This window comes from Dipteris shenzhenensis, chromosome 19, assembly GCF_047967505.1.
Source record: "Dipteris shenzhenensis isolate YYH24624 ecotype China chromosome 19, Dip_SZ_1.0, whole genome shotgun sequence".
Taxonomy (NCBI): domain Eukaryota; kingdom Viridiplantae; phylum Streptophyta; class Polypodiopsida; order Gleicheniales; family Dipteridaceae; genus Dipteris; species Dipteris shenzhenensis.
This window is the reverse complement of record NC_141614.1, coordinates 47,831,607-47,857,543: the sequence shown is the minus strand read 5'-3', so window position 1 is coordinate 47,857,543 and position 25,937 is coordinate 47,831,607.

Sequence of the window (25,937 nt, the reverse complement as noted above, 5' to 3'; positions counted from 1 at the left end):
TATGTGAACCCAAACCAAAACATACGTGGTAGTCTAACTACACCACGAGTACAACTAACATAGACGGTGACATAAATGATAGTCATCCAGGAGATATGTCGGGGATAGAGCTTGATATCTCAACACTCCCCCTCAAGCTCAAATCCATCTCACGTACACCAAGCAAGCTCCTAAATCTGTGAAGCTTCTCGGTACCCAATGCCTTCGTAAAGATATCAGCCACCTGCTCCTCAGTGCTGACATAGACAAGATCAATCTCACCAGCTAGAACCTTCTCTCTCACAAAGTGATAATGCACCTCAATGTGCTTCGTTCTAGCATGATAAACTGGGTTATTAGCAAGCATGATGCTGCTAATGTTGTCACAATGAATGACAACTGCTGCATGAACTGACTGTCCCATATCTGCAAGTAGCTTCCGTAGCCAAGCTACCTCACATGCAGCCATTGCTGCACCCCTGTACTCTGCCTCTGTACTCGACAAGGCAACTGTTGGCTGCTTCTTGCTGCTCCAACTGATGGCACCACTCCCAAGGGAAAACATAAAACCACTTGTAGATCTCCTGTCTGAGACACTACCAGCCCAGTCAGCATCTGTGTATCCATGTACCTGTAATGCACACCCAGCTTCATAAAACAGTCCATAATGCAATGTGGACTTCACATACCGCAGTATGCGCCTAGCCGCATCCAAATGTGGCTTCCTCGGTGCCTGCATAAACTGACTCACCAGCCCCACAGCATAGCTCAAATCTGGTCGGGTTATAGTCATGTAAATCAAGCTACCTACTATGCGCCTGTACATAGTAATATCTTCAAGAAGCTCACCTGACTCTGCATTGAGCTTCACATTCTGCTCCAATGGAACAGAGATAGGCTTACAGCCTGTCATCCCATATTTGGACAGCATGTCCAAACCGTATTGCCTTTGCAACAGCCATATCCCACTCGGGGATCTAATAACCTCAATGCCCAAGAAGTAACGCAGCTCTCCCAAATCCTTCATCTCAAATTTCTGCTTCAACAGCAGCTTCACTTCATTAATGTCTGCATCACTATCACCTGTAATAATCAAGTCATCAACATAGATGACTATAAGCACAATCCCTCTGTTTGTCCTTTTCACATAAAGTGAAAAATCTGAATTGGAAATCTGAAATCCAATAGTGACAAGATATTGCCCTATCTTGTCTGACCATGCCCTCGGCGCCTGTTTTAAGCCATACAAGGCTTTGCGCAACCTGCATACAAAATCGGGGTGTGCTTTATCCTCATAACCTTCTGGCTGCATCATATAAACCTCTTCCTGCAAGTCACCATGCAAGAAGGCATTTTTCACATCCATCTGATGCAAAGACCATCCCTTTGCAGCAGCCATAGCAATTACTGCTCTCACGGTTGCCATCCTTGCAACTGGGCTGAAAGTTTCCTCATAGTCAATTCCATATGTCTGTGCAAAACCTTTGGCAACCAATCTTGCCTTGTACCTGCTAACAGACCCATCAGCATTGTGCTTTACTTTGTAAACCCACTTGCAACCAATAGCCTTCTTATCATGAGGCAAAGGCATCAAATCCCAAGTGTGGTTTGCATCCAAGGCAGCCATCTCTTCATCCATAGCTGCTTCCCAATTTTTATGCCCTGCTGCATCCTCAAAACATGTGGGCTCTGGCTCCTCTAGAACCTTGACCATATAAGCATAGTGATGTGCTGTATACCCATCATATCTCAGCCTGTCAACTGGATACTTAATACGAGTGGACCTCCGTACAACTGGATCAGTTGCAGGAGTCTTTAAATCATGCCTGCTTTTCCTTGCACCAGGTGTAACAACAGAAGGAATCCCAAGTTCCTCATCAAGGCTCATTTCAGAGCCGCTTGACTCTCCATCAACATGAGAGCTACCAGCAGACACATCAAATACTGGAGCATGGTCCACTTTTTCTTTTCCCTTATGTGATACCTGCACAACACTATCAGGACTGCCATGTGACGATTCACTAGATCTCAATCTCCCTGTCCATGCATTAGATCCACTAGTAGAGGACTCTCTGGGTCCACTCAAGGCTTGAGATTGCTGCTCTGCATTTATTGCAGCATTCCCATTTCCTGCATCTGCATCTCCTACCATAACAGTTGGTGCATACCAGCTGCTCATTTCATCAAAAACAACATCTCTGCTCACTTGCATTTTGCGGGTGGAAGGGTTATAACAGCGATACCCTTTCTGGTGCTGAGCATATCCAATAAAGATGCATTTTTCTGCCTTTGGATCCAGCTTTGTTCTCTTCTCATCAGGAACATGAACATAAGCTATGCAACCAAATACCTTCAAGTGAGAAATATCTGGTTTTTGGCCTGTATACATTTCTTCAGGCGTCATGCCATGGACAGCTGCAGTGGGGGTTCTGTTCATAATATAAACAGCAGTTGCTACTGCTTCAGCCCAAAAATAATCAGGCATGTTTTTCTCATTTAGGATCGCCCGTCCTACTTCTGCAATATGCCTGTTCTTCCTTTCTGCAACCCCATTCTGCTGAGGGGTAGACCTGCATGAGTACTTCCTTTGAATTCCCTGTTCTTTCAGATATTCACAAAATTCTTCTGAAAAGTACTCTCCCCCTCCATCAGATCTTAGCACTTTAATATGCACACCATTCTCTTTTTCAACCATGGCCTTAAAAGCCTTGAAATGGCTGAACACTTCACTTTTGTGCTTCATAAAATAAATCCACACCTTCCTAGTGTAGTCATCAATAAACGTCACATAATAATGGCATCCACCAATAGAAGCAGCTTTGGTTGTCCAAACATCTGAATGGATCACTTCCAAAGGTCTTCTGCTCACCTTAGCATTTTTGGGAAATGCATGTCTGGCCTGCTTACCCATTTGGCATGCTTCACATACCTTTTGCATTCCCTCAACTCTGAATTTAGGCAAACCTGCAACAATGTTTTTCGTTTGCATAGATTTCAGCCTTTGTATATTCACGTGCCCAATGCGCTTGTGCCATATCTCAATATCTGCAATGACACCTCTCCCATGCGCAAACATAGCAGCTTTCACCTCAGGCATATCAACATCCAAGGTGAACATTCTGCCATTTTTGTTTCCTTTCGCAACCAAGCGGCACTTATTTTTCAAGTCCTCAACGAAGCATCCATCAGGGTTAAATCTAACCTGCAGACCTTGCTCAACCATCTGGCCAACTGAAACCAGGTTCTTAGTGATTTTTGGAACATGAAGTACATCTGCCAAGTACTTTGTTTTGCCATCCTGCATAGCCAATGGCACTTTACCAACCTGCGTAATTGGGTGCGCAGTATCATCCTGTTTCAACATAACCTGGCTTATCCAAATTTCTGACATCATGAAACCACTCACCATGACTGGTCATGTGGTTAGAGGCACCTGAATCAACATACCAAACATCATTGCAAGCTGCAGCATCTCCTGACATGGAGTTAACCATATGCTGCATCACAAAAAGGTGCTCATTTCTGTCGTCACCATGCCCACTTGATGATGCATAGTTGCTTTGCTGCAACTTTCCACTTTTGATGTCATTCTGCTTTTTATAGCATGTATTCTCCTTGTGTCCAGGCTTTCCACAATAATAGCATTCTGTGCTGCTATTTACTTGCTGGTTCCTTTGCCATGAACCACGGCCTCTTTGGCTCCCCCTGCCTCTAGAACTACCACGTCCTCCTCCATAGGACTGGTTTTCCTGTTGTTGTTGTTGGTTCTGATTTCCTGCACGGCCACCAGAACGGCCTCTTCCTCTACCCCTGCCTCTACCTGTATTCGAGTAGAAAGCAGTCTCTTGAGAAGTTGAGGTGGCTGAACCACCATTCCTTTGCTCTTCACTCAGCAAGAGAGCAATAAGTTCCTGAAAATCAGGAAATGTTTAATGGACTCCAATGGATGTCCGAAATTGTGCATAATCTTTCCCAAGACCATTCAAGGTCACGGACACTAAGTCCTCATCATCAACAGGTGCTCCAATGGAGGCAAGAGAATCTGCAAGGCCTTTCACCTTCAAGGAATACTCATTTATATTCAGATTTTTCCTTTGCACATTGTGCAACTCCTGCTTTAGCTGCATCTTTCGTGCTTTGGTATTTGTGCTATACAGCTTCACCAATGTATCCCATGCTTCCTTAGGCGTCTCTAGATCCTGTATATGCACAATCATAGAATCTGAAATGCTAACAGATAGCCAATACAAGCATTTTCTGGCTTTTTCATGCCATTCCTTAAAGGCCTTCAATTCAGCAGGAGTGGGAGCAGTACCCAAAACTGGTTCTGCAGTTTCACCACTGATGTAATCCCAAACTCCCTTTCCCATAAGGAAGTTTGTCATCCTGAACTTCCATGCTTGGAAGTTGTTCTTGTCAAGCTTCTCACTGACAATGGTAGACAGATTCTCAGACATTTTACAAATCACGAATTGCAACAGCAACCTGTAAACACAGCAAATGCCTCACAAGGGCAAATAGCAAAACTTCTGCGAAAAGCCTCACAGGGGCAGATCTGCAACACTGACGAAAGTGGTATTTCACCACACAGTCACTTCCTCGTGACGATTTTGCATCAACAGGCAACAGGCATGAATCTGCAACTCCCAATATCTCTGCACATAGGCATACGATGCAATTTCTGTGGCACCTTTCCACCGACTAGCCGCGCGGTGGTCGCACAGCAAAAACAGGGCCTTTTTCTGAGTGCCTGCGAAGAACTTCCGCCTTCAAAACGGGCCCCGAAACGGCCTCAAATCAGAAAAATAAAGTTCTGTGGCCGCACCGCGAAGGGCCTCTCAATCTGAAGCAGTGCACTCCTGCACTTTTGGCTGTGCTACCTGTAGAGATTTGCTCCCAAACTCGAAATAGGAAAGCTACACTGGTCCTCTTACCAGGACACCAGAAACTTGGCTAGCTTTCTTGAGCTCCTTACCACGAACAAGGCTCTGATACCATGTAAAGAAAGAGGGAGAGAGATAGGAGACTCAAGTTCAGCTTTCTTCACAACACACAAAAGAGAGAGGACACAAGGTTGGAGGGTGAAGCCTTTCTTCACTTTTGCACACAACAACAATACAATAGAAGAGGGAAATACCCTATATGTCAAAACCTAGAATACGTGGTTCATATGTGAACCCAAACCAAAACATACGTGGTAGTCTAACTACACCACGAGTACAACTAACATAGACGGTGACATAAATGATAGTCATCCAGGAGATATGTCGGGGATAGAGCTTGATATCTCAACACTTGGTGTGCAAGAATTGGGATTGAGTGAGTGGGAGTGTTGAGATATCGAGCTCCACTCGTGATATGCCAGCGTGACCATTGTGCATTTATGTCACCGACTTGTTAGCTATAGATGCGGTTGGTACACCACCCATGAATAATAGCTGGATGACAGCTATCTTTATGTACTCTAGTTAGTGGCTCAGTTAGTATGCCACCTAGGTTATCTTAGTTTGGTTTGAGACCCACATATAGGGTTCACCTATTCCTTTTATACTTAGAGAGTTCTTTTGGCTTTCACAACTAAAAGAGGAAAACTGTTTTCAGCCTCCACCTTTGTGTGTATTCCCCCATTGTGTATGTGAGAAAGCTGCAAGTGAGACTCCTTACTTCTCTCCCACTCTCTTCACATGAAACTGCCCAAAAAACAAACAAGAAGGAGCTAAAGCCCCAAATAGACCTCCACAAAAACAAGTACATGGGATGCAAGTGTTGCTGCTTAATGGTACTAAAAAGTACATTTAGGTAGAGGTCTATTCTGAGAATAGCACCCACATGTGCTATCTATCATCAGTAATGTGGCAGCCCACCTTTGATCCTCATGATTTACTGAGGATGCATGGAAAAATTAAGGGGCAAAGGGCTAGAGTGATGGGAGGATTACCAAAAAGCGAGCGAAGAAAAGTGAGCAGCCCCAAATAAGCGAGCAAGATTAAATAGGTTTCAAGCAAGCGAGAACCTCATCCAGCATCTTATTCCTCTCAATATCATTGGAACAATTGATGTGATCATAAGCAAATTAAACATATTCCAACAATGAAGGCATGCCTGAAACTCACAATTAACTTCTCTTTCATCCCCATACTATCAATTTGAGTCGTTGTGGAGAGGTAGAGACACAACAATACATAAAATTTGCGACAAAAAAAGCAAACATTACTCAGATTAAACATCCACACAGCAAGATAATGATAGATCACAATGTAGAATATATGACTGAAAATATGTAAACATGATCATGTGCTACATATACATATCATGTCTTTTATGCTTGCAGAAGATCATCCATACATTCGATCCAAAAACATGGAAACAGAACTAACTATGTCAAAAGAAAAAAAACACATTTTCATCGTAAGGATTAATTTTGCTTAGTGAAAATACCTATGTAATCTGGACAATACCATGCTTCAAAAAACTTAGGGAGCCAAAAAAGGATTTTAGCCCTCCATATTTCTATTATGACCAATGTCTGAATGATAGTTCTATCGGAACTAGAAATGAATGCATCTAACCACTATGTTGAGTGCTCATCCACCAGTATCCTATAGACTATTATGTTAAAGTCAATACGTGACCACAAACTCAAGCATAAGAGGAGCTTGATTCAAGTGAAATATTTGGCAAAGACACTCGGTAACTAGTATCCTACTACATCTAACGAAAAATATGCACCAGGCATTAACAAGCTTTTATTTCCACCCGTATAAGCAAACTCGTATCTTGTAGTATGAAAAACTTTAAGGAAAACATTGCACTTAATGCATCAGTTAAGCCAGTGACTACTCATCATGCACAATCAAAAAATCATCAAGGAAAGTCTAGTCAAGCAAGTTGAAGCAAAAAACCAAATATCTATTCGGATCTATGCCGTGGTGTATCCGCCAACCATGAGTAGCAAAAGAACCTATGAAAAAAGCAAAATAGGGATTATGCCACTCTACCATGATCACTTCCATGCTACAAATAAGGGAATACATAGTCATTTTAGGGTACATTCCCAACCACTAAAAAGAGAGCCAATGCTATCTATTTGTATTCATAAAATCTTTATGAACATTATCATGTTTAATATAAGAATAGGAGCCAACTCAATGGGTAGTCTTAAACAAATATAAATACTATTCAAATTTTAACCTTATGCAAAAGCTTTTTTTTTAACACAAAGTAAAACTTGATTATACATATAGATGGGAATCAGGTCACCATTGTAAGTATGTATTTAGTAATTAAGTTGAAAATATTCCCTTAGAAAAATAGCTCAATCAACATAGTACCCATATTATATATCCAAAATTTACAAGATCTCATTCATACCATTAGATTGTTTTCATCACTTGTCATCAGTACTAACCTCAATTGGCATTATGTATTTGGGTCAAAATAGTTTTTAGTATAGGATATAATGGAGCAATACATTTATGTAATATCTAGTGATCATAGTTTCTAATATAGGATAAAATGGAGCATAGAGTAATGTTGTCATTCAAAAATGATAATATACCTTCCTTGACCATATACAAGTATCATGCATTCATAAAAAAAGGTCATAAACTGCAATATAATGTGCCCATAATGCATGTACATTAAATCTTCACATGTTAGAATGTGAGAAAGGGAATAATTTAACTATGAAATCAGGAATCAATGTAGGAAATGGTCTTCTATGCACACATATATGCTAAGGGTCCATCTAATACAATATTGAAATTTGATGTGAGTATAAGTGTATGCATCCATCGGTGATGTATATGAGTGTATGCATCCATTTGTGATGTATATTGTTGTACTAATCCATGGTGCTTTACGGCTTGAGTTGTTTGTAGTGCAATTAATCACAACAATTTTGTATTTTTTAAAAGAAAAATGACATAAACATTTCATGCTGCAAAATACACACAAAAAAATGGCATTTGTAGCATTAATCCAAGCATTTCCTACAAGCAATCTCCATCCCTCCCTTTCTTGCTTACTCTTTCGGCCACCTCCACCCTCTTGTTGCCCTTCAAGACTGCTGCCTCTTGCCTCCTCGCCTCCTTGCTTCCTCACCTCCTCACCTCCTTGCTTCTTTGCCTTCTCACCTCCTTGCATCATGCTTGTTGCTAGCAATTCCAAGGCTATCCCTCCCCTCATTGGCCAGCTCCTCTACTCCTCACATCATCCTTCTCCTCATTTTGGTGTCTCTAATGAATAGCTTGGGGGTCTTGTTTTTGGAGGGGGGAAGCATAAGAATGGCAACACCTTAATGCGCTGTCATTTTTCATGCTTTTGCCACCCAAAAACAAGACCTGCAAAGCCCTTGCTTAAGCTTGAATGAGCCTCTTGATTTTGGGCGTGTTAAGCCATTTTTGACCATTATACCCCCAAAATCAAGAGGCTCATTCAAGCTTAAGCAAGGGCTTTGCAAGCATTACAAGTCCAGTAAATGAAATCAATCAGATTAGGAATTGGCAAATTCAATTTGGGAATGGTCTGAAATACTTTGTCTTTGAATAATGCCTTGGATCATGGGATGGGGTCCCATGAACCTGCTGCCTATGATGACGAATGGTTCTGCCCTCGACTAAAGGTGACGTGTGTAGTAGTAAAAGGATAGCCCTCATGGAATCTCTAAGAGGTCTTGATTTTGGCCACGATTTGCACATTCTAGCACTTGAGCCATATATCAATTTCCAACACTTGAGGCATATAGTGGCTTTGCCCACGCAATGTTTCCAGCTGCAATCCAAGCATCAAGCAATCTCATCTTCTGTATCCAGAGACATCATGAGGGGTAGAGCCTCTTTTTGGTAGTCTCACTAGCAATATGTATTGAAAAAAAAATGTATTCAATTATTATATTCTTCCTTGCTATATGAATGCTCTTAATGCATCCAAATTGTAGAACTACTTCAATACTACTTCTTAGTTATATTGTATAATAACCTCCATATGTATGCTCGTGAGACAATAAAAAAGAGGCCTGGCAACCCACAAATGATAGTCCATTGATGCGCTACCATTTTTGGGCTACTAGGCCTCTTCTTTAATGTTTCCTGAACATAAGAACAAGCACTTGTGTTCCTTACCTTTCTTTCCAATGGGGGTTTTGATTTTGGGGGTGTATGCCAAAAATTGATAAACAACATTATTTGATGCATATAGTTTTATTAAATCGATAAAATGGGCATGAAAACATCTAAATTGGCTCTTGCCATTTGATTTGATGTATGACATGACCCCATTTGGATTTGTAATTCCAAAGATATGGGGTCTTACTTTTAGGGCTTGAATGCCTAAAATAGGCAGCATGCCAATGCACTACCTATTTCATACATTTAGGCCTCAAAAGTAGGACCCCATGTAGGACCAAATGAGGTCCTACGTTTGAGGCCTAAATGCATGAAATAGGCAGCACATTGACAAGCTACCTATTTCAGGAATTTAGGTCCTAAAATGAGGACCCCGTATCTTTGGACTTACAAATCCCAATGGGATCATGTCCTATATCAAATCGAACGGCAAGAGCCAATTAAGATGGTTTTCATGCCTGATTTCTCCATCAATCAACACGGTATGCATAAATATATACATCAAGATATGCATCAATATATGCATCAATATATACATATGTATGTATGTATATATATATATACATACATACATACATACATACATGTGTGTGTGTACACACACACACACACACACACATATACACATATAGATATATATGTATGTATATACATACATATATACATACTTACATACATACAGCAAAATGGGGGTCTTGATTTTGGGGGGGGTATGCCAAAAATTGATAAACAACATTATTTGATGAATATAGTTTTAGTTGATGGAGAAAATGGACATGAAAACTATCTAAATTGGATCTTGCCATTCAATTTGATATATGACATGACCCCATTCGGATATGCAAGTCCAAAGATATAGGGTGCTATTTTTAGGGTCTAAATGCCTAAAATAGGCAACGCATTAATGCGCTGCCTATTTCATGCATTTAGGCCTCAAAAGTAGGACCCCATTGGCAACACAATGGGGTCCTACTTTTGAGGCCTAAATGCACGAAATAGGCAGCACGTTTGTTGCCAATGGGGTCCTACTTTTGAGGCCTAAATGCATGAAATAGGTAGCACGTTAACACGCTGCCTATTACAGGCATTCAAGCCTTAAAAGTAGGACCCCGTATCTTTGGACTTACAAATCCAAATGGGGTCATGTCATATATCAAATCAAATGGCAAGAGCCAATTTAGATGATTTTCATGTCCATTTTCTCCATATATCAAAATTGTATGCATCAATATATACAAATATGCATCAACATATACATACATACATACATATATATATATATATGTATGTATGTATGTATGTATGTATGTATGTATGTACATGCATATATATACATACATACATACATACAAACATCAAAAGTAACACCCCATTGGTTTCCCATGTCATGCATTTTGTTGTCTCTTGAGCATAACAACAAGCACTTGTGTTCTTTACCTTTCTTTGCAATGGGGGTCTTGATTTTGGGGGGGTATGCCAAAAATTGATCAACAACATTATTTGATGAATATAGTTTTAGTTGATGGAGAAAATGGACATGAAAACCATCTAAATTGGATCTTGCCGTTTGATTTGATATATGACATGACCCCATTTGGATATGCAAGTCCAAAGATACGGGGTCCTACTTTTAGGGCCTGGATGCCTAAAATAGGCAGCGCGTTAATGCGCTGCCTATTTTAGGCATCCAGGCCCTAAAAGTAGGACCCCATATCTTTGGACTTACAAACCAAATGGGATCATGTTATATATCAAATCGAACGACAAGAACCAATTTAGATGGTTTTCATGTCCATGTTCTCCATATATCAAAATTGTATGCATCAATATATACATATATGCATCAACATATACATATACATACACACATATATATATATATATATATATACATACATACATACACACACACACACACACACACACACATCAATATATACATATATGCATCAACATATACATATACATACACATATATATATATATATATATATACATACATACATACACACACACACACACACACACACACACACACACACACATATATACACATATAGATATATATGTATGTATATACATACATATATACATACTTACATACATACAGCAAAATTAGGACCCCGTTGGTTACCTATTTCATGCATTTTGTTGTCTCATGAGCATAAGAACAAGCACTTGTGTTCCTTACCTTTCTTTGCAATGGGGGTCTTGATTTTGGGGGGGTATGCCAAAAATTGATAAACAACATTATTTGATGAATATAGTTTTAGTTCATGGAGAAAATAGACATGAAAACCATCTAAATTGGATCTTGCCATTCGATTTGATATATGACATGACCCCATTCGGATATGCAAGTCCAAAGATACGGGGTGCTACTTTTAGGGCCTGAATGCCTAAAATAGGCAGCGCATCAACGCGCTGCCTATTTGATGCATTTAGGCCTCAAAAGTAGGACCCCATGGTGTTGCCAATGGGGTCCTACTTTTGAGGCCTAAGTGCATGAAATAGGCAGCGCGTTGACACGCTCCCTATTTTAGGCATTCAGGCCCTAAAAGTAGGACCCCATATCTTTGGATTTACAAATCCAAATGGGGTCATGTCATATATCAAATCAAACGGCAAGAGCCAATTTAGATGATTTTCATGTCCATTTTCTCCATATATCAAAATTGTATGCATCAACATATACATACATACATACATACATATATATATATATATATATATATATGTATGTATGTATGTATGTATGTATGTATGTATGTATGTATGTATGTATGTACATGCATATATATACGTACATACATACATACAAACATTAAAAGTAAGACCCCATTGGTTTCCCATGTCATGCATTTTGTTGTCTCATGAGCATAAGAACAAGCACTTGTGTTCTTTACCTTTCTTTGCAATGGGGGTCTTGATTTTGGGGGGGTATGCCAAAAATTAAACAACATTATTATTTGATGAATATAGTTTTAGTTGATGGAGAAAATGGACATGAAAACCATCTAAATTGGATCTTGCCGTTCGATTTGATATATGACATGACCCCATTTGGATATGCAAGTCCAAAGATACGGGGTGCTACTTTTAGGGTGTGAATGCCTAAAATAGGAAGCGCGTTAACACGTTGCCTATTTCATGCATTTAGGCCTCAAAAGTAGGACCCCATTGTGTTGCCAATGGGGTCCTACTTTTGAGGCCTATTTCAAGCATTTAGGCCCTAAAAGTAGGACCCCGTATCTTTGGACTTACAAATCCAAATGGGGTCATGTCATATATCAAATCAAACGGCAAAAGCCAATTCAAATGATTTTCATGTCCATTTTCTCCATATATCAAAATTGTATGCATCAATATATACATCAATATATACATATATGCATCAACATATACATAAATACATACATACATATATATATATATATATATATGTATATGTATGTATGTATGTACATGCATATATATACATACATACATACATACAAACATCAAAAGTAAGACCCCATTGGTTTCCCATGTCATGCATTTTGTTGCCTCATGAGCATAAGAACAAGCACTTGTGTTCTTTACCTTTCTTTGCAATGGGGGTCTTGATTTTGGGGGGGTATGCCAAAAATTGATCAACAACATTATTTGATGTATATAGTTTTAGTTGATGGAGAAAATGGACATGAAAACCATCTAAAGTGGATCTTGCCGTTTGATTTGATATATGACATGACCCCATTTGGATATGCAAGTCCAAAGATACGGGGTACTACTTTTAGGGCCTGAATGCCTAAAATAGGCAGCGCATTAACGCACTGTCTATTTCATGCATTTAGGCCTTAAAACTAGGACCCCATTGTGTTGCCAATGGGGTCCTACTTTTGAGGCCTAAATGCATGAAATAGGTAGCGCGTTAATGCGCTACCTATTTTAGGCATTCAGGCCCTAAAAGTAGGACCCCATATCTTTGGACTTACAAATCCAAATAGGATCATGTCATATATCAAATCGAACGACAAGAACCAATTTAGATGGTTTCATGTCCATTTTCTCCATATATCAAAATTGTATACATCAATATATACATATATGCATCAACATATACATATACATATATATATATATATATATATATATATACATACATACATACATACATACATATACACACACACACACATTTATACATACATACATACAAACATCAAAAGTAAGACCCCATTGGTTGCCTATGTCATGCATTTTGTTGTCTCATGAGCATAAGAACAAGCACTTGTGTTCCTTACCTTTCTTTGCAATGGGGGTCTTGATTTTGGTGGGGTATGCCAAAAATTGATCAACAACATTATTTGATGCATATAGTTTTAGTAGTTTTAGTACACATACATACATATGTGTGTGTGTACATACATACATGGATGCATGCATGCATGCATACATACATACATACATACATATTGATGCATATAGTTTTACTAGATGGGGAAAATAGGCCCTACTCCGATTTTTGTGGAGAGACACAACTAGACAAATAGAGCAAGTCCAAGGGGTCGCTGGGGACACCTCCCGGCAAATGGAGATGCCTGGTATGCAATTTTAGCACCAATTTTGGGATGTAAGCTGCATAGTCATGTCCAAAAAAAGTTGTCAATTCTTGCATTAAATGTAGGGTGGTGAATATATGCTATTCCGTCATGGGGCCGGAGAAGACGGAGGCAAAAAATTGAACCTCCAAAAAGACTTCTTTTACTGGTCTATGGGGACCGCGGCTCTTACTAGTGTTGAGAGTGGACAAGACAGCTACCGTTGGTGTGATATGGGAATCTCCCAATCTGCAATTTTAGCCCTGATTTTGGGATGTATACTACATAGTCAGGTCCAAAAAAGTTGTGTCAATTCTTGCATTAAATGTAGGGTGATGAATATATCCTATTTCATCAGGGGGCCTGCAGAAGACGGAGGGAAAAAATTGAACCTCCAAAAAGACTTCTTTTACCGGTCTATGGGGCCTAGCTCTTACTAGCATTGAGAGTGGACAAGATAGCTACCGCTGGTGTGATATGGGAATCTCCAAGTCTCAAGTTTTGGGGTACATGAAATTAGATCATGCTAACGGTAACTCTAAGAGGTTCCAAAGGCAGGCAACATTCTTCAACATAGCTAACTCAAATGCAAGGCAGTGAAAATGCCAGGAGAGTTGCTAGGTAGCATTGATTTTGGGAAGGGATATGATGATACTTTGTTGTGTTATGTAGGATATTAATTTCCATTAAATTTGGGACATGTTAGATATAACTTCATAAAATCCTAAGTCATGAAATTAATACATTACAAGTTCAAGCATAAATAATAGTTGTGAAGTTAATGCATTAAATATTCAAGCCTAAAGAAGAATTAATCAAGACCTAATGCACCGTACCAGAGACTTTGGCCTTACTCTCATTCCATAGACTTGCCAACATAAGGCCAAAATTTTCATTCTTAAGAATATGTGGAAAGACCTTACATTTGGCCCACTTTTGGCGAAAAAATTTCATTCTAAAGCATAGGTGGAGTGAAATTGTGTTTGATAAATACAAATCAATGCTCAAGTTTGGACATTATTAAATAAAGGTATCCTTTTGAAGATATTGGAACACATGAGAGAAATAATATTGAAGATACATGAATTTTTAGACATACTATTAAAGACAAATGAACATATAATGGATGAAATCCTATTGATGATACATGAATTTTCAATAGAACTGTTATTCAAAATATTTGATGGATTGAATGTAGCTTTAATACATTATCCCTTTTACAAGGGTGTTTGAGTTTAAGGCTTGAAACATAAGAATGAATTTGTGTTGAAGCCTAGTGGTTTGTTAAGGATATGTGAAACTTGAAGTAAAAGTACTTACAATGGAAGGGATTATATCAAGATCCTATTAAGGACATGTGAACATATAGTAGAATAATTCTACATAAAATCAGTGGATCAAACTTAATGGCTCAAAAGCAAAAAGGGATGATGGTGCAAATTAGGGGCTACTCTATGGCACTATGGCAGCAATCTTTGTAGTTACTATCAAAGGTAGTGTAACTTTTTTGTCAAGGAAAGAGACGCGAACCACTCCACATGACCTAGATCTGTATGACCTAGGTTGCACTGACTTGTTTCTTTCATGGATAAAAAGTGACCCTTAGGTGATGCTATAGCACTCCCTTTTTGGGTCCATTATTATAGCACAATTGGGGCCTTTTGACCTAATACTAGCTACCCATCAAATATTTGTTGTAGATGTTAGGGGTAATTACCAAACTACTAGTGGTAGTTTTATCACCACCATTAGTAATTTTATTTGAGTGTTCCTTAATGGTAGTTCTCCTACTACTACATACAATATAGTAGTCCTAATCCCAATGATAGTATACATAATATTATTACGATCGTCCAACTTTAATCATCATTATATCTATGAATGCATATATATAGGTCTATCTATATCTATACCTATTTATTCGTCATCCAATATGTTTGCATTTATTTTTGGTGCTTTGCTTACTTTGAAACTAAAGATAATGTGATTTCATTATTGTTTGCATTCTTGTCAAACATGAGGAGCTGGAATGCATAAGAGTTGGGAGGCACATTATAATTTCTGTGCAGATTTGAGCCATTGAATAGCCTATTGATTCTAATTGTTTTCTTTCTTATTAAATCCTTAATTTGGTTATTTCACACCGAACATCGCCATATCAATTCTTTTTTTTTTTGTTCTAGTAATGTCCTATCGCAGCATAGTCTAGGGTTGATCAAACAAGATAAATGGGTGCTCACATTAATATATTTTTGAGAGTCAGAGGATAATGGCTGTAGACTACAAAATCATCACTTTGAATAAATTTGGCAAGATTCTTCTGATAGAAGGAATAATTTCTATTGCACTAAAGATGAAAGAAAATTATCAAAAGGCTGATACAAGGCTCAAAATCACACTGGTTCTACTAGGCTTAATAGTCATAGGCTAGTAGTAGTACTAGTGTATTTACTAAGTAGTGTGCATGCCTCTCCTCATTAAAATTCATAGTCTTCAAAAATATATAATACATAAGTCAAAATATTCTAATTAGTTTTATCATCCTAATGTTGAAACTGACTTAAATTCATAGTCTTCAAAAAGGTATAATACATAAGTCAAAATATTCCAATTAGTTTTATTGTCCTCATGTCGAAACTGACTTTCTCTTCCTTCGTCTCCTATGAGCTTCAAACCTTAATCCATTAATCTCTCAAATAGTAAGAATGGTCTTGTATTAAGAGACGATGATATCTAAAGTGATCTACAAATACTAAGAATGGTCTTATATTAAGAGGTGATGATATCTCAAGTGTTATACAAACCGTAAGAATGGTTTTGTATTAAAAGGTGATGATATCTCAAGTGTTCTACAAATAGTAAGAATGGTTCAAGTGTTCTACAAAAGTATTAGGTACCTCTTAGTGGCTGAAGGGAAGGAGTGATGATATCTCAAGTGTTCTACAAATAGTAAGAATGGTCTTGTATTAAGAGGTGATGATATCTCAAGTGTTCTGCAAATAGTAATAATGGTTTTGTATTAGGAGGTGATGATATCTCAAGTGTTCTATAAAACTATTAGATACCTCTTAGTGGTTGAAGGGAAGGGGTTGGAAGTATGGGCAAAATCTCTAGGAACTATAGGATGGTTGCAAGAACAATTTTGAATGTCATAAATGACACTTGGGTTTTTCAACATATGGGTGAACTATTTTTAAACATTTTCTTTCATGGTTGATAACACTTTTAATAAGAAGAACCATTTTGAATGTCATAAGTGTTGATGCAATCCCATGCTATGAAGTCTACAGACAGTTTTTTTTCCCCACATATGGGTGAAGTGATGTTTATGTTACTAAGTTCAACATATCAAGCAACGCATTTTTTTTATTTTTGAAGGAGTTTGATAATAAGACCCATTTCAAATGCAAAAGAATTGTTGTATCAATAATGGAATCCGCTTTGGAGTGGAAATTCGGTTTCTTTCAAACCATATACTATTGTTGCATAATGTGAGTATGGCTCCAATTGGAAGTTAAGGTAGACTATAATTCGCAATATTGGTATAGTTACACATAGTAACATAAGTTTTATTTTCGACAATTTTCCCAAATAGTGGTTTCCACAAAGCTATGTTGAATACCTCGATAAGGAAATTGTGGAAAAGCTCGCTCGCTTTTTTGGGCCCGCTCGCTTTTCCTCGCTTGCTCTATCGACTACCTCGAGTGATGGTCGATGATAGTGCAACACATAATTTCTTGAACTACTTGTTAGTTAAGAAATTAAAATCTCCTGAGAGTCCAAGTGCCCATAAATATGTGGTTTCTTTGGCAAAGGGCAGTGATAAAAAGTTTGGGACACCATGATACATGGTGTAGAGGTGGAAATTCAAGGTTATCAGGATGCCTTGGATTTCCAAATCATGCATCTCGACCAAACATATGTAGTGCTTGGTCGAGAGTGGCTGTATAGTCTTGGGCATATCTTACAACCGAGTTATCTTAATAACTCCATTATGTTTGAAAAAGAGGGTAGAGTCTTCTAGATTCAAGGAGAACATGATGTGCCCAACTCCCCTCTTATTTGTTTGATGGAATTGGAATGACTACTACACCAAGAAGAATGCGAGGTATATCTTTGTGAACTTACTTTTATTGGTTATTTTATGTCTTTTGCATAGGAAAGAAGTAATATAGTTTTTAATAATGTTAAAAAGTATAAATTTTCTTTCAATGATTTAATGTTCAAATTCAAAGTTTTTTCGTTTGATTTGCTTGATGGTTTACCCCCTTAGAGAGAAGTAGATCTTAAATATTAGGCTTAGTCAAACGAAGGAATGTGAGGTTGAAAGACAATTAACAGAATATCTTAGGAAGGGCCAAACCCAACCAAGTAGCCCACCTTGGTTTGCACTAAATAAAAAGGATGGCTAGTATGCATTTATGCATAGATTACCAAGCACTAAATAAAATCACCATAAAAAATAAATATCCTATGCCTTGCATTGATGAGCTCTTTGATCAATTGCAAGGAGAAAAATATTTTACTGAAATTGATTTAAGGTCAAGATATCACCAAGTACAAATTAGGGAATATGATGTCCCTAAGACATCATTTCGTACTAGGTATGGGCATTATCAATTTAAAGTAATGCCATTTGGATTAAGAAATGCTCCAGCAACTTTCATGACACTTATGAATAGTGTCTTAAGGCCATATTTAGGGAATTTTGTTGTAGTATTTTTAGATGATATCCTTATTTATAGTAAAACTAGGAAAAATCATTTGGAACATTTGCAAAAGGTGTTCTAGCTGCTTAGAGATAATCCAAATGTGAATTCTTTGCAAAAGAATTGAAATACTTGGGACATATAATATCCCAAGAAGGGGTTTGTATGGACCTTGACAAAGTAAGGTCCATATTGGAATGGCCACATCCTACAAATCTAGAAGAATTACAAATATTCTTAGGTTTGTCCAGATTCTATAGGAGATTCATCCAGGATTATGCTAAGATTGTTGTTTCGATGAGACGGACCAGCTTAAGAGAAAGGGAAGCACCTTCATATGGGATGAACCTCAAAAGAGAAGTTTTGAAAAATTAAAGGTAGCTATAGCAGCAGCTCCTGTCTTAAAAGTTGTGGATCCCAATGAACCATTCGTGCTCGAGACGACAAATGCCACGGATTTTGCTATTGGGGCAGTACTTTTACAAAAAGGTTGAGTAGTGGCTTTTGAAAGAACGGAATTACTCGACATATGAGAAGGAGATATATGCTATAGTCTATGCTTTAAAACAGTGGAGGCAATATTTATGTGGTGCAAAATCTGAGATCATCTTTGATAAGGAGAGCATTAAGTGGATTTGTAATTAGCCAAAGCTTAAAGGCAAAATAGCTAGATGGGCTGAATTAATGCAAGAGTTTGATATACAATTGACATATTGGGAAGGGAAGTTCAATGTGGTAGCAGACTCTCTTAGCTGAATGTCAATTGTTAATGAATTGAGTTTTACTCAATTTCAGAACCATTTCCTAGAGTTCTTAAAGGGGAAATGTGAGTTTGATCCTCATTTTTCTGAAATATGGAAAGAAATTAGAAATACGGAACCAACTAATCAAGGGGATTTCATTGAGAAGTCGCATGGAAATGGTGAGACACCACAGGTCGGTGACAAAGGATAATAATGACATTAGGTGACAAATTCTTTTTGAATGTCATGATAATCTGAGTGCCAGACACCCGGGAATTCAGAAGACATATGTGCTTCTAAAAAGACAATTCTTTTGGCCTGGAATAGGTAAGAACATCCAAGATTATGTATTGAAGTGCCAAAAATGCCAAGTCAATAAGGCTGAATGCCTTAAGGTAGGAGGTCTCCTACATCCATTGGAGATTTAATTTGGAAAATGGGAAAGTATCTCCATGGACTTTATCATGGGATTACCTAGGACACAGAGGGGGAACAAGTCTGTGTGGGTAATTGTGGATCGGTTAACCAAAATGACTCATTTTATTCCTGTTAATGAAGATGTTAAAACTCCAAAATTAGTTGGGCTATTTGTGGAGCATATCTATAAAGTATATGAGCTACCATCCGGTATTGTTAATGACCAAGATAGCAAATTTAACGGCCATTTTTGGAGGGTCATGTTCAAGAGGTTAGAAACTTCATTCAATATGAGCACCGCAGATCATCCACAAAGTGATGGTCAAACTAAAAGAGTCAATTAAATAATTGAGGATATGCTTCAAGCATATGTAAGTAAATGGCAAACTAATTGGAAACAATATTTGCCCATATTAGAATTTGCAAAGAATAGTGCCAAACATTCAGCTACAGGTTTTAGTCCATTCATGATGATGTATGGATTTCAACCAAAGCCCCAAACTCGGCCTCCTGCTGCTCCAGCTCTCCCTCCTCCTCTGCATACTCTCTCAGCCCAACCTCCCTAGAAGTGGCTGCAATCTTGCAATCTCCATATGATACTTCTTCAGGAGACTGTCAACATACTTGAGCTGACTCATGAATGTGCGATCTAAATTTGTCCACAACTCAATTCCAAGACAATAGTGCATAAGTCCAAGATCTTTCATGTTGAACTCTGCAGATAAGTCTTGTTTCAATTTTCTGATGAAGCTATCCTTGCTTCCTATCACAATCAGATCATCTATGTACAAAAGTGCAATAGTAATGTCTTCCCCTTGAACTTTGTAGTAGAGAGTATGATCTGCATTGGATTTCATGTATCCCAGATTAGCAAAATACTTGTCAATTCTATTGTACCAACTTCTGGGTGCTTGCTTTAAGCCATAGAGACTTTTCTTGAGATGGCAAACCTTATTCTCCTTTCTTGGTTCAACATAACTTGCTAGTTATTGCATGTAGACTTCCTCATCTAGATTACCATTGAGAAATGCATTCTTGACATCGAGCTGATACACATTCCATTTGCTGAGTGTTGCATGTGATATCAATGTTGAGATATCAAGCTCTATCCCCGACATATCTCCTGGATGACTATCATTTATGTCACCGCCTATGTTAGTTGTACTCGTGGTGTAGTTAGACTACCACGTATGTTTTTGGTTTGGGTTCACATATGAACCACGTATTCTAGGTTTTGACATATAGGGTATTTCCCTCTTCTATTGTATTGTTGTTGTGTGCAAAAGTGAAGAAAGGCTTCACCATCCAACCTTGTGTCCTCTCTCTTTTGTGTGTTGTGAAGAAAGCTGAACTTGAGTCTCCTATCTCTCTCCCTTATTCTTTACATGGTATCAGAGCCTTGTTCGTGGTAAGGAGCTCAAGAAAGCTAGCCAAGTTTGTGGTGTCCTGGTAAGAGGACCAGTGTAGCTTTCCTATTTCGAGTTTGGGAGCAAATCTCTGCAGGTAGCACAGCCAGAAGTGCAGGAGTGCACTGCTTCAGATTGAGAGGCCCTTCGCGGTGCGGCGAGAGCGCAGTATATGCTGCGGGATAGAGCGAAGCCCTCGGTGACTTTATTTTTCTGATTTGAGGCCGTTTCGGGGCCCGTTTTGAAGGCGGAAGTTCTTCGCAGGCACTCGAAAAAAGGCCCTGTTTTTGCTGTGCGACCACCGCGTGGCTAGTCGGTGGAAAGGTGCCACAGAAATTGCATCGTATGCCTATGTGCAGAGATATTGCGAGTTGCAAATTCATGCCTGTTGCCTGTTGATGCAAAATCGTCACGAGGAAGTGACTGTGTGGTGAAATACCACTTTCGTCAGTGTTGCAGATCTGCCCCTGTGAGGCTTTTCGCAGAAGTTTTGCTATTTGCCCTTGTGAGGCATTTGCTGTGTTTACAGGTTGCTGTTGCAATTCGTGATTTGTAAAATGTCTGAGAATCTGTCTACCATTGTCAGTGAGAAGCTTGACAAGAATAACTTCCAAGCATGGAAGTTCAGGATGACAAACTTCTTTATGGGAAAGGGAGTTTGGGATTACATCAGTGGTGAAACTGCAGAACCAGTTTTGGGTGCTGCTCCCACTCCTGCTGAATTGAAGGCCTTTAAAGAATGGCATGAAAAAGCCAAAAAATGCCTGTATTGACTGTCCGTTAGCATTTCAGATTCTATGATTGTGCATATACAGGATCTAGAGACGCCTAAGGAGGCATGGGATACATTGGTGAAGCTGTATAGCACAAATACCAAAGCACGAAAGATGCAGCTAAAGCAGGAGTTGCACAATGTGCAAAGGAAAAATCTGAATATAAATGAGTATTCCTTGAAGGTGAAAGGCCTTGCAGATTCTCTTGCCTCCATTGGAGCACCTGTTGATGATGAGGACTTAGTGTCCGTGACCTTGAATGGTCTTGGGAAAGATTATGCACAATTTCGGACATCCATTGGAGTCCGTGAAACATTTCCTGATTTTCAGGAACTTATTGCTCTCTTGCTGAGTGAAGAGCAAAGGAATGGTGGTTCAGCCACCTCAACTTCTCAAGAGACTGCTTTCTACTCGAATACAGGTAGAGGCAGGGGTAGAGGAAGAGGCCGTTCTGGTGGCCGTGCAGGAAATCAGAACCAACAGCAACAACAGGAAAACCAGTCCTATGGAGGAGGACGTGGTAGTTCTAGAGGCAGGGGGAGCCAAAGAGGCCGTGGTTCATGGCAAAGGAACCAGCAAGTAAATAGCAGCACAGAATGCTATTATTGTGGAAAGCCTGGACACAAGGAGAATACATGCTATAAAAAGCAGAATGACATCAAAAGTGGAAAGTTGCAGCAAAGCAACTATGCATCATCAAGTGGGCATGGTGACGATAGAAATGAGCACCTTTTTGTGATGCAGCATATGGTTAACTCCATGTCAGGAGATGCTGCAGCTTGCAATGATGTTTGGTATGTTGATTCAGGTGCCTCTAACCACATGACCAGTCATGGTGAGTGGTTTCATGATGTCAGAAATTTGGATAAGCCAGGTTATGTTGAAACAGGTGATGATACTGCGCACCCAATTACGCAGGTTGGTAAAGTGCCATTGGCTATGCAAGATGGCAAAACAAAGTACTTGGCAAATGTACTTCATGTTCCAAAAATCACTAAGAACCTGGTTTCAGTTGGCCAGATGGTTGAGCAAGGTCTGCAGGTTAGATTTAACCCTGATGGATGCTTCGTTGACTTGAAAAATAAGTGCCGCTTGGTTACGAAAGGCAACAAAAATGGCAGAATGTTCACCTTGGATGTTGATATGCCTGAGGTGAAAGCTGCTATGTTTGCGCATGGGAGAGGTGTCATTGCAGATATTGAGATATGGCACAAGCGCATTGGGCACGTGAATATACAAAGGCTGAAATCTATGCAAACGAAAAACATTGTTGCAGGTTTGCCTAAATTCAGAGTTGAGGGAATGCAAAAGGTATGTGAAGCATGCCAAATGGGTAAGCAGGCCAGACATGCATTTCCCAAAAATGCTAAGGTGAGCAGAAGACCTTTGGAAGTGATCCATTCAGATGTTTGGACAACCAAAGCTGCTTCTATTGGTGGATGCCATTATTATGTGACGTTTATTGATGACTACACTAGGAAGGTGTGGATTTATTTTATGAAGCACAAAAGTGAAGTGTTCAGCCATTTCAAGGCTTTTAAGGCCATGGTTGAAAAAGAGAAAGGTGTGCATATTAAAGTGCTAAGATCTGATGGAGGGGGAGAGTACTTTTCAGAAGAATTTTGTGAATATCTGAAAGAACAGGGAATTCAAAGGAAGTACTCATGCAGGTCTACCCCTCAGCAGAATGGGGTTGAGAATAGAAGAACAGGCATATTGCAGAAGTAGGACGGGCGATCCTAAATGAGAAAAACATGCCTGATTATTTTTGGGCTGAAGCAGTAGCAACTGCTGTTTATATTATGAACAGAACCCCCACTGCAGTTGTCCATGGCATGACGCCTGAAGAAATGTATACAGGTCAAAAACCAGATATTTCTCACTTGAAGGTATTTGGTTGCATAGCTTATGTTCATGTTCCTGATGAGAAGAGAACAAAGCTGGAATCCAAAGGCAGAAAAATGCATCTTTATTGGATATGCTCAGCACCAGAAAGGGTATCGCTGTTATAACCCTTCCACCCGCAAAATGCAAGTGAGCAGAGATGTTGTTTTTGATGAAATGAGCAGCTGGTATGCACCAACTGTTATGGTAGGAGATGCAGATGCAGGAAATGGGAATGCTGCAATAAATGCAGAGCAGCAATCTCAAGCCTTGAGTGGACCCAGAGAGTCCTCTACTAGTGGATCTAATGCATGGATAGGGAGATTGAGATCTAGTGAATCGTCACATGGCAGTCCAGATAGTGTTGTGCAGGTATCACATAAGGGAAAAGAAAAAGTGGACCATACTCTAGTGTTTGATGTGTCTGCTGGTAGCTCTCATGTTGATGGAGAGTCAAGCGGCTCTGAAATGAGCCTTGATGAGGAACTTGGGATTCCTTCAGTTGTTACACCTGGTGCAAGGAAAAGCAGGCATGATTTAAAGACGCCTGCAACTGATCCAGTTGTACAGAGGTCCACTCGTATTAAGTATCCAGTTGATAGCTGAGATATGATGGGTATATAGCACATCACTATGCTTATATGGTCAAGGTTCTAGAGGAGCTAGAGCCCACATGTTTTGAGGATGCAGCAGGGCATAAAAATTGGGAAGCAGCTATGGATGAAGAGATGGCTGCCTTGGATGCAAACCACACTTGGGATTTGATGCCTTTGCCTCATGATAAGAAGGCTATTGGCTGCAAGTGGGTTTACAAAGTAAAACACAACGCTGATGGGTCTGTTAGCAGGTACAAGGCAAGATTGGTTGCCAAAGGTTTTGCACAGACATATGGAATTGACTATGAGGAAACTTTCAGCCCAGTTGCAAGGATGGCAACCGTGAGAGCAGTAATTGCTATGGCTGCTGCAAAGGGATGGTCTTTGCATCAGATGGATGTGAAAAATGCCTTCTTGCATGGTGACTTGCAGGAAGAGGTTTATATGATGCAGCCAGAAGGTTATGAGGATAAAGCACACCCCGATTTTGTATGCAGGTTGTGCAAAGCCTTGTATGGCTTAAAACAGGCGCCGAGGGCATGGTCAGACAAGATAGGGCAATATCTTGTCACTATTGGATTTCAGATTTCCAATTCAGATTTTTCACTATATGTGAAAAGGACAAACAGAGGGATTGTGCTTATAGTCATCTATGTTGATGACTTGATTATTACAGGTGATAGTGATGCAGACATTAATGAAGTGAAGCTGCTGTTGAAGCAGAAATTTGAGATGAAGGATTTGGGAGAGCTGCGTTACTTCTTGGGCATTGAGGTTATTAGATCCCCGAGTGGGATATGGCTGTTGCAAAGGCAATACGGTTTGGACATGCTGTCCAAATATGGGATGACAGGCTGTAAGCCTATCTCTGTTCCATTGGAGCAGAATGTGAAGCTCAATGCAGAGTTAGGTGAGCTTCTTGAAGATATTACTATGTACAGGCGCATAGTAGGTAGCTTGATTTACATGACTATAACCCGACCAGATTTGAGCTATGCTGTGGGGCTGGTGAGTCAGTTTATGCAGGCACCGAGGAAGCCACATTTGGATGCGGCTAGACGCATACTGCGGTATGTGAAGTCCACATTGCATTATGGACTGTTTTATGAAGCTGGGTGTGCATTACAGGTACATGGATACACAGATGCTGACTGGGCTGGTAGTGTCTCAGACAGGAGATCTACTAGTGGTTTTATGTTTTCCCTTGGGAGTGGTGCCATCAGTTGGAGCAGCAAGAAGCAGCCAACAGTTGCCTTGTCGAGCACAGAGGCTGAGTACAGGGGTGCAGCAATGGCTGCATGTGAGGTAGCTTGGTTACGGAAGCTACTTGCAGATATGGGACAGTCAGTTCATGCAACAGTTGTCATTCATTGTGACAACATTAGCAGCATCATGCTTGCTAATAACCCAGTTTATCATGCTAGAACGAAGCACATTGAGGTGCATTCACTTTGTGAGAGAGAAGGTTCTAGCTGGTGAGATTGATCTTGTCTATGTCAGCACTGAGGAGCAGGTGGCTGATATCTTTACGAAGGCATTGGGTATCGAGAAGCTTCGCAGATTTAGGAGCTTGCTTGGTGTACGTGAGATGGATTTGAGCTTGAGGGGGAGTGTTGAGATATCAAGCTCTATCCCCGACATATCTCCTGGATGACTATCATTTATGTCACCGCCTATGTTAGTTGTACTCGTGGTGTAGTTAGACTACCACGTATGTTTTTG